The sequence below is a fragment of the Pteropus alecto genome, unplaced genomic scaffold, assembly GCF_000325575.1.
Source record: "Pteropus alecto unplaced genomic scaffold, ASM32557v1 scaffold205, whole genome shotgun sequence".
NCBI classification, from domain to species: Eukaryota; Metazoa; Chordata; class Mammalia; order Chiroptera; family Pteropodidae; genus Pteropus; species Pteropus alecto.
Window position 1 is genome coordinate 366,265 of NW_006436672.1, and position 10,919 is coordinate 377,183.

Consider the following 10,919-nt stretch of genomic DNA (forward strand, 5'->3'; position numbering starts at 1 on the left):
GCACATAAGGAAGGCTCGAAAGGCGAGAGGTAGACAGGAGCAATCTCAAGGCCAGGTTGAGTGAGGTACTGGGACTTGTTAGCTGAAGAATGAGCCCAAGGCTTCTAGCAAATGCTCAGCCACAAAGAACTGCCCTTGGCCTTGAGATGAATGAGAGGCAGGGAGGCCCAGGCTGAATATCCCAGAACTATATTCTAAATGCGACTGGCCTAGCACATGGGTGTGCCCACCCTTCACTGTTTATTCCTCTGAAACTTCTCTGTTTCCTTCTTCCTCCAGTCCCCACCCAGCATCCCAAACCCCACAGAACCTGATCCTACAGCCCTACGACCACACCCAAGGACAGGTGAAATGAAGGCAGGAGCGAGCTTGGAGGGAGGAAAGATGGCAGGGATTTGGCATGTCTTCACTGGATCGCAGTTCGGAGAATCCTAAACTACAGGCAGTATCGATTTTCCAGTCATAAAACCTGAGTGGAAAAACATCGCCCAGGAGTTTGGCAACACACATTAAAAGCCATAAAAGACTTCGGTTCCTCTGACACAGCCATTCCGCTTCCAAGAATTTATTCTAAGGAGGTGATTAAAGGTGTGAGTAAAAATGCTGGTCACAACTATGATCAGCAAAAAGACAAAACACAAAAACTGGAAACGACCCAGATGTCCAACAATAGGGGACAGTTAATCGAATTAAGGCACAGCCACAGAGTGAACTCATTTGCAGTTATTAAAAAAAAAATCATAATAAGGTAGATCTCTATGTCTCTCAAGGTAAATATGTCTATTATTAACTAAAAATAGGTCGAAAAACTACTGGCAGCATGATGCAGATTTTATGTGCTGTGTGTGTCGATATACACATATGTGTGTGCACACACACCTGTATGTCCATGTATGTATAAAGACACACAGAAAGAGAGCAGGGTGACGAGCACCCAGTGACACAGAAGCCCCAAGCTGTTCGTGGCGATCATCTTCCAGGAGTGAAAATACGAGTATTTTTTCTTCTTCGTTGAATCTACCTCTATGTTCTAGTTCTGTGTTGAACACGTACTGGTTTTATAAGCAAAAGAAATAAGAAAACATATTTAAGGAAACACTTAAGTGCCAGCTAACAACTCAGTGAGCTTTAAGAGATAAGATCAGTCAGAAACGCCGTCTCCACCACCCTCCAACTTCTGTATTCAGAATTTCGCGCCCTGCAGACCTCGGCTGGTCAGCCTCAGCCCCGGACAGAACTCAGCCACGCCTCGTGCATTGAGCACGCCGGGGACCATGAAGGTCCCAGCACAGAACTTTTCGGGTAACAGGTACCTGCCCGCATACTCCATGGGATGGCATTTTTAACTGTCTGGGATGGAATTATTTTTCCAAGCATTACTGGGCAGCCCGATTTTGTCGAACAGAGCATCTTGGGAGATCATTAAAATGTCCTCGATGACACATGATCAGCAACCTGAGCGACTGGGATGCAAGTGAGGAAATATGCTACGGCGCTAAAAAAAAAAAAACCCCAAAAAACGATGATCCATGAAGTCAAGAGGCCTGGATCCTAGACTGGCCCCACCTTGGGATCTCGGCCAGGTGGCTTCTCGGAGCTTTAGCTTTTCCATCTGCAGAAGTGACGGCGCCGGGCTGCACGATCCCTGAGGACCCTTCCAACTCAGTCTCGGCCCTCCCTCGCAGGCTGGCGGCCAGCACTTCTGCTTACCGACTCAGCCGACTCTTTATGCCCTCTATCCAGTGCTCTGCTGCTGCTGCCCTACAGACTAGGGAACATGGCCGAGGGTGTAAGAATAGCATCTGAACCAAGAGTTAATGAGCTATGATAAAGCTTTATAAACCTCCGGTACGACATAATTATAATAATTTTTTAAAAATAAACGTTATAAGTGTACACAGATACATTAGCTTGAATGACACAGAATTGCTAAAAAAATAAATAAATAAATTGTCAAATTCGCATTGGACCATCAGCCCTGGGCCTGTCTTACTTTCAGGTGATTCAGTTCCGCTCCAGAAGCCCAGGGCAGAGCAAATTCCTGGGCACGTGGCACGTGGAGGGACTCGTAATAGAAAACTGCTCTTCTCGGACCAACTGTAAGAGGCTATAAACGGCTTCTAAATTCTACTAGCGGTGGCACTGGGGCCAGAGTGACTGAAATACTTTTCAGAGGGCAAAAAAAAATCTGTCAGAGGTTTTAATCACCAGCTGCTGCCACCAGCTGCTGGGGCCAGCCCACTATAGATTCAGGCAGGCCAGCAAAGGGTTGATTTTCCGCTGGAATGTGTCAGGGAGGGAAGCAGCCTGCATCAACAAGTGCTTCTCCAAAGGGCCATGAGTCACCCCCCTCCAGAGACTGAGGCAGAGAGGGTTCTGCTTCAAAGAGGAAGCCATTCACATTCCAGTCTAAAAACCAACACCTTCAGCTCTACGCATAGGACCCATGCCACAGGAAGAGCTCCAGGCCAGCACCAGGAAGAACAAAATGGGATCAAAAGTGATGATGATGATGATGATGATGATGATGATGATGATGATGATAATGATGCTGATGATGATGATGGGGGCAGGAGGAAACTTTGGAAGGTGATAGGTATTTTATAACCTTGATGGTAGTAATGATTTCACAGGTATATACTCATGGCCAAACTCATCGGACTGCATACATTAAATATTACAGCTTTTATATGTCAATCATACATCAGCAGTTTTTTTTTTTTAAATGGAATCACACATTCCAGAGCTGGCTAATCAAGAACTAGGCAAGCTCAAAGTTTAAAAAGCAAGAAGAACTTTGAAGGATAGGAACAGGAGAAACTGCCATAGGAAAGTGGGCTTCTTTCAAGCTGGGGTGACCTGGGAAGGCCCTCGGTCCGGTGGGGCTGTGGGGGGCGGGGTGGGGGAGGAGGCCAAGTGCAAGGGCCTTCCGGAAAAAAAAAAGGCTCCCCCAGATGGTTCGGTGGGAAAGCTAGCAGGCTTCCCCTCCCTCCCTCCCTCCCTCGGACAGGGCAAGGAGCACAGGAGAAGGGTGGGGGCTGCGGTGGCACCGGGGAGGCCGGTCTCCCAGGGAAATCATCACCTACAGGGAGATTAGCAGAAAAACGACCACATCAAGGGTAACGGGAGACAAGTTCTCGTCACAGAAGGATTTGCTTCTGCAAAAGCAGACTGGGCTCCAAAGGGCTCTCAGGGCTGGGTTGCAATTAGAGGTATCGGATAAACACGGAACTCGATACAGAGAGAGAGAGAGTGAGTGTGAGTGAGTGAGTGAGTGTGTGTGTGTGTGTGTGTGTGTGTGTACGTGTGACACAGTACACGTACACATATTGATTTCCTAGCTATGTCTGCTGAGAAGAGTCATATCAACGTGCACACGTACACATATTTATTTCCTAGCTATGTCTGCTGAGAAGAGTCATATCAAAAAGAACACGAGAACCCCATCAAAAGGGGCTGCCATAGGCCAAATTTGGGATTCAATTGGGCATAAAAATATACCAGATACTAATGGATTATAACCCATTGAGAAAAGCAATGACCCATGAGTTTAGATATAAACACATGACCAAATGCATAAATAAGGGAGAAGCGAAAGCTCCTTCTTACAGATCATGCAATGCCAACTAGTCAATGTAGGGGTGATGAAAACAGAAAATCACCATGTAAGAGCCATCGGGGGTGGGGAGGGGTGGTGAATTCAGGCAGGAGCCACCGAAGGGTGCTAAAAAGTGCATGAAAAAGGTTTAAAGAAGCAAAGGACCCTGGTGTGGAGTGTCTTCCCAGCCACTACTGATGGATTACAAAGGGAAAACGATGACTTCACGATGGAGAATCGACTTGGCCGCGTGCTGACCACAGTGATCATCTCCCAGGTGGGACGAGCCTCACCCTGTGCTCCAGGAGACCACTGGGAAGAGCACGGCATCACGTCTGTGGGACTCCTGACCAACACAGACAGCCAGCGTCTGGTCAAGAGGAAACTTCAGATGGACACAGATTGAGGATTCTTCCAGAATGAAAGAGTTGTACCCTTAAAGGTTACGAAAGGCAGAGGGAGACTGAGGAGCCCTTCCAGACTGGAGAGTCTACAGGTGTGTACACAGAGAATGTGACGTGTGCTTTCGAACTGGATCCTGAATCGGATGGAAAACGAGACGGCGCTGGCAATTCTGAATGGGTTCTGGAGACCAGGTGGAGCAGTGATATATCATATTGATTTTCCAAGTGGATGGACGTACTGGCGTTGGGCTGTGTCCTCGTTTGGGGAAATGGAGTGTTTGGCCTTGTTTTGTTTGGAGGGACACAGCTTCCTGTCTGCAACTTGCTCTCAAATGATTCATAAAAAGAGTAATGCTAATGGATATATATGTATATATACAGAGGGGATGACAACGCATATATAGTAAGATGTAAACAATTGAAGAATTCGTGCAAGGGGAATAAGGGAATTCTTCAAGCTGCTCCTGCAACTTTTCTGTAAGCTGGAAATTCTTTTCAGGAACAAACGAAAAATTCTTAGGTGAAGGCATGCCGGTACCTACAGAGCTCGGTTTGGGTTCTCCATGACGGAACAAAGGATCTGGGGTCAGGCATGCAAAAGGCTTGATGACGTCCACCCAACACCGGTGTGAGAGGGAAGGGACGTGGGGAACAATCAAAGATGATCTGGGGTGTGAGCATCTAATTTGTTGGAAAGCCGTATTAACTACATACCTCACACATAATACCTTAAGCCTCCTGTGCTATTATTTACTTATTGCTGATCTTTCAATGAACTCAGTTCAATTGAAATGAACTTACGTAGTTCTAAGTAATAACATCTGTGAGTCTGTGGTTTTGACATGCTACTTCTACTTTTTTCTAATACAGACTGAGTAATACCATATAACTCTTAAAATGAGCAGGCAGGCCCCACGCTCAGGGCAGGCGCCCAGCACACCACACTGTAGAAACGCTGGCGTTTCTCTCACCAACACGGCTGAAACGGAGCCCCACGCTGCTCACTCCTTGTCTGTTTTTTTTTAAAAGGCAAAGCCTGCGATAACTCAGCAAAATAAAATCTTCTGAGATCTCGCATCTTCGGGAGTTGCTGGCTGGTTACGAGCTGGGCATGACCCAGCTGGCAAAGATCAGAAGCCACAGGACACGTGCGCGTCCTTCTTGGGTCCCCCCCATCGGCATTGTGAGACAAAACCTACGTCCTCTGGCGTGAGGAGCAGATACACCCGAGCTCTGCTTCTACCTGTCAAGGTGTGTTCACCAGGTATCCGGCTCTGTGGCCTTGGCACCTCCTCAAAAATGCTTTGCTTTTCCAGTCACTGTGGGGGACAACTCATCCTTTCTTGATCTGGCACATGATGAGTGGGACAAGCGGGCCAGGTACGGGGATCAGGCCAGGTGGATAAACAGATTCCTAGCAGCAGAGACATCCACTGCTCCCAGAAGCCGAGGAGGAAGTCAGGATCCTGCACGGGGAGGGGACTGGCTGACCAAGGTCTCGAGCATGCTGATTTTATTATCGATGGTAATATTTAACACATACTAAATACTGGAACGAATTTGAATAATTACAATAAAAGTACTAATAATGACAATAAATGATAATCACAAGAGCAGCTAACATTGCTGGATGCTTGTATCTACCAGGCATTGTGCGAAGAGCTTTGCACACCCTTGCTCACCCAGCCCTTAGGGAGGGGTGAAGGGCGGCAGAATTTGAATGCGGGTCCAAGGGCACGGGATCCAGGCAACCCCACGGCGTGTGTGCCCCGGGCCTGGCTGGAGCTAAGAACAGGAGGATGGCTCCCGCGGCACTCTGGGTAAAGCGGTTCGTCTGAGAGATTTGTGCCAGGGAGAACAGAAGGAGATTTTCCACTCTCAGGTAAGAAATCCCAGCAATTTAAAGATTTAGGCTTCGGTTTAGGAAAAAAGGAATTAAAAAATACATAGCTACTTATATTTGTAGGGTATCCTAGAGTTTTGCCAAATGCTGCCTTTTATGATCCTCCACCCCACGTAAATGGCAGACAACTTACTTTATAGGAGACTGAGATGCGAGGAATTCAGTAACTTGGCAAAGAAACACAGTGGCAAGAACCCAAGCCTCTGCCACAGACCTTGTCCTCATTACAGAAGCTCACGCCGTCTCCCCAGGCCTCTCCTCCAATGGGCCCTGTCTCCAGTTCAGCCCTATGAAGGGTGGAGGCCCCCAGGGAAAAGGAAGAGGCCGCAGGGCTAGCAGCAGAAGCGTGTCCCCAGCAAAAGGGTCCTTTTCAGCCCTCTACCTTGTTCCCAGTCTCAGCCCAGAGTCAGCAAGACAGGCTTCACTGGGATGAGGGAGCTGGAAGAGTGAGGGCCACAGGGAGGCAAGCCGGTGGCACCAAAGAGGTCACCGAGTTCCAACAAGAAGGGTGACATGTGATGTTTTACGGACACTTAAAATCGAACGTTTGTCCATTTCAGTCATGAGCTGTGCTTTTCATATTTTGGAGCCAATTTGTTTTAGACCTCACACAAGGAAGGAGCAAAGGTTTGTACCCACAGTTCCAGAGGGGAACCGGAACCGATGTAGACAGTCACTGACACAAGAAGGGACTTCTGGAAACAGGTTCTGCCCAGCCCGGCACTCGGCGCAAGGATGCCGGGAGAAATGAGGCAGGGCCTCGGCGGCCCTCGAGGAGAGCACCTGGCCCATGGCTGGCCACAAGGTGACCCGAGAGCTGTTCAATACCGGGTCCTGGACCAGGTAACTCACAGGTGAGCCGGCTCAGTAAAAGGAGAGCAAGATAACACAGGACCTTTTCCTGTCTCATGGGAAGCAGGCAACCAGACAACAGGCAGCCATGGAGAGCCTGAGGTTGGAAGAAGGGGTGTCCTAGCAAGAAAAGCAGGGGACGCATGCTCCTGACGCCAGCATGAGCCACCTTCTTACCACCCCTTCCCAGCTCAGAACGTGCCCCCATAACTGTCACGATGTGAAACCACCCCGTGCCCTCAGGAACCCAAACCAGAGAATGCTGGCCAGGAGCTGTACACTCGACGTGACACGCACCTGGGGACAGCTCCTGGACCTCAGAGGGTCCCCATGGACGCAACCACACCATGAACGGAATTAGAGGGACTGTAAGTAGCCAAACCTGTACGTACAGGAGCCAGTGAAGCAACCGCTTTCTCTTTCTGTTTTCTCCCCGGCATTTGCTCTGTGAGCAGAACTGCTGTGAGTTTCCTGTTCTTTTCGTTTTACTTGTTTTCTGGGGAAGGATAGGTGACCAATAAAAAGGGAGGGCGACAAAACAAGGAAGGACGGACACGAGACAGCCAGCTTCCAAATCGAAGAGAACTGCGCTGACTGGCACGCCTCCCCGTTTCCACTTAGAAATAATAATAAGAAGCTATGGGAAGTGTTAGAAAATCTACGTCCCCTAAATAAAGCCCGCAAATCACAACGAGGTGAAAAATACTGATGCGACTTTCCATTTGCACAGCGCTGCACGGTTTGCCAAGTATTTTCACGTGGAGCTTTCTCCACACGGCCTCTCCCCACCCCCGGGAAACCGGTCTTGGGAACTTCGCTGTCTCTCAGTTGGCAGCACTGAACACATTTGCTAAATAACCGACCGAGACCACAGACCAGAGAGGTCCAGGGGGAAGGGGAGGGGGTGCAGCTGATCAACGAATCTGAAACGAAAGCTCTGTTGCAGATAATTGCTCCGCGGTCCCCCGAGCCCTCTACCTGCCCCTCTATATTTAGGGGCATCTCCCTGCAAACTCGTGCTTCCCCAGGCCTTTCACATGCCTTTGGTTTTTCCCAAATGATTTCATAACCCTTGGGCTGTTCTGTCATCACAGGGAGTTGCTGTGGAAATGATTATTGAGGTTATAAACAAAGGACTGTGACCTCAATGGGCGAGAGGCACACAAACCCCAGACACCAAGGCACATCTCGCGTGCTTCGGCCCTAGGCCGCGGTGGGAGAGAACAGGGCACCCAGCCCTGCGGCCTTCCTCTTACGTTTGCTCCCCTTGCCAAGACTAGTCTGTGACTCTGTCTCCAGCTTCCTAAACCTTCTTCTGATCGTCTGCAAAGGGTTCCACGGTCTGCAAAACCCAATCCACGGCTACCCCAGAACCATGTGCTGTTGGCTGTGCAATTGAGTCCCAGCAGAACACACACACACACACACACACAAATGGGCTTTTGACCCAGCCCTCAGTGCCCCCCAGGCTCATCCATACCTATGGCCTGGGGCCTAGCAAGCCCATAAACCCCCATTTCTCATCTTTTCAGTTAGAACTGGTCTCTTTCAGTTCTTCGAACCCTTGCAGTGTCCTCTCCTGGGGGTGCCACTGGCATTTTGGGTGAGGCAGTTCTTGGTTGTGCAGGACGGTCCTATGCTCAGCATCTCTGGTTCTCTCCAGCTAGATGCCAACTGTGCCCTCTCCAGTCATTGGGACAACCAAAACATCCTTGTACATCTCCAGATGTCCCCTACTGGGGCATTCTCCTCACCATAAAGACTGCCCAATGTAGGCTGTTATATCACACAGAAACACACACGTGCGCACATGCACGCACACACACACACACACACACACAGTCACACAGAAACACACACGTGCGCACATGCATGCGCGCACACACACACACACACACACACACACACACCCCTACTTGAAAGCAGGGGCTGTGTCTTATTCACTTCAACCACCATGTATCCACTCCCCACGTCACTCCTGTGGAGTGGTATTGCAGACCAGGCAAGTCCTCCCCCAGCAGTGTCTGTCTCCATAGAAACAACAAATGTAAACCACCACCAAAGCAGGATGGAACCAAAGAGGCCACGCAGTCTCAGGACTTAACCAAGAGAACACCAGATGACATGTACGGGGTCCTGGGTTTGAGTCCCGCCTTCCCGTGACGCTGGCCCAGACCCTGGACTTCACTGAGTCTCCCTTTTCACATCTGTAAAAGGAAACTCTGGTCTTTAAGTTTCCTTCCAGCTAAAATATTTTAAGCACCCAAGCCTAGCAGGACAGAGGGCCCAGGGGCTAATTCCTCCGGGGATTTCCACAGGCCCGAAACCTGAGCATGGGTTGTACTCCACAGAGCCCGTCCTACCTGAGGCTCAGGAAGTAACTTCTGATGAGTGACTATAAAAAGGAGCCCAAGAGGCTCTGGAGAGCTGAGAGGTGGCCGTGATGTCTGCACAAGGAGAGCGGTCCCTGACCTACTTCCCGCTCCAGCCCTGCGGACAGGAGTGCCCACGCCCAGGCAGTGCCTGTGAGAAGGGGCCCCACGGGACTCCACTCGCCCGTCCAGCACAACTGGCCCCATTCTCCAGAGGAGCTCGCAGCCTGACCTCAGAGTGGGAGCGCGGAACGCTCTGGGAGGCACCGCACTCCACAGCCCCCAGCAAAATCCTCCCTGCCCTGTTCCACCAACTGTCAAAATGCGCCCCTTCCAAATACCCAGAGAATCTGAAGGGATGAAAACCACCGACGACCCAGCTTCAGAACGTGGCCCCAGACATTTCCAACGTCATTTTCAAATACAGTGAATATGGCTTTGGAAATGTGGCCTCAATAGGGAATCCCAGAGACACAGAACAGTTCTCCACCCCCAGCAGAGCTCACCTTCCTCCCCACCTGGCACAGAATAGACAGGAAACTGTACTAGGACCCTTGATTTTTCCATGCACCATGACAGAAGGGGCTTGGGATGGTCCTGCCTGCACATGCGCACACACGTGTGAAGAGGTGCGCGCGCGCACACTCAGCACTGACCAAGCCCCTTGGCTGGCCCTCCCTAAACCCCTCTTCCGTTTCCACCTGCCCAGTCCCGCCAAGCCTGGGAGACACACTTTCCTCACGTGTGTTTCTGCTGTGTTTTAACCCGCTACCACGTCTTCCTGTCCTAGCATACGACAGAGGTGGAGGAGAACAATAACATGCCGACGACGACGAGGACGCTGCCGTTTCAAGGAAAGACCCTCACGGAGGACGTCGCTGGAACACCACGCAACAGCTTGCTGCGGGAAGCGCGCTGAACCGTGCGGCGGATCGCAGCGCTTCTGCGGTCGCGTTTCCAGGACGCCCGAAGGCAGAAGACGACTCCTCCTGGGGAGCGGGAGCCAAGGACGCCACAGGGAAGCTCGGGCGAGTCACGTGGGGCGCCCCAGCCCCGAAGTGCGCCCTGCCCCGCTGACGTAACTACTGGAGAATTTAAAAGTCCTAAACTCCAAGGATATCCAGCATCCAGCGCAGTTTTATGGCAAATCCACGCGCCGCTGTGGCCCACCCGGGGTGCCCCCACGCGACCGGGTGGGACCGCACGAATTCGGAAGGAGCCCAGCGTGGGTGGCGTGGACCCGGGCCAAAGGCACAGATCCCATCACGGGGAGGACCCCCAACTGTGGGTGGAAACGCCAACCATGGCAGGGACCCCGGCCACCGCGCGGACCCCATCCGCAGGCAGGGACCTCGACCGTGGACGCGGACCCCCGCCGCGGGCGGGCGTGCACCCCGACCCCCGGAGCAGACCCCCACCCGTCTCACCCCACAGGACGAGCCTCCGGGACAGACAGACGCGCTCCTCTGCCAGCAGGGGACACAAATGTGCAGTTAGCCACTTTTCCCTCCCTAACAGCCCCCGGGGGGAGATAAAACGAGCTCGGGCTTCCACTCCCAGCACGCCTTTGCGCGGCGGCCAAGGTCCTGGGGGCGCCCGCCCCCTCGCTGAGCCCCCGCGCGCGCGCCCTCCCGCACCTACCGGCCCGCGGCGATCGGGCACGGCCCGCACGGAGCCGCCTTCCTTCGGGGACGCTGCTGCCAAAGACCCGCAGAGCGGCTGACTTTTCCGAGCCAGACAGCCGCGCGCGCAGTCCCCCCAGCCGGGTCCGAACCCGGGCCGCACACTTT

The 10,919-nt window shown here is 51.7% G+C and overlaps 1 protein-coding gene across 7 annotated transcripts in view; it reads right to left on the bottom strand.

The window, feature by feature from the left end:
- Nucleotides 1–10,919, bottom strand: part of TACC2 (transforming acidic coiled-coil containing protein 2) — a 172,206-nt gene that overhangs the window by 99,559 nt on the left and 61,728 nt on the right. The window lies entirely within an intron of this gene.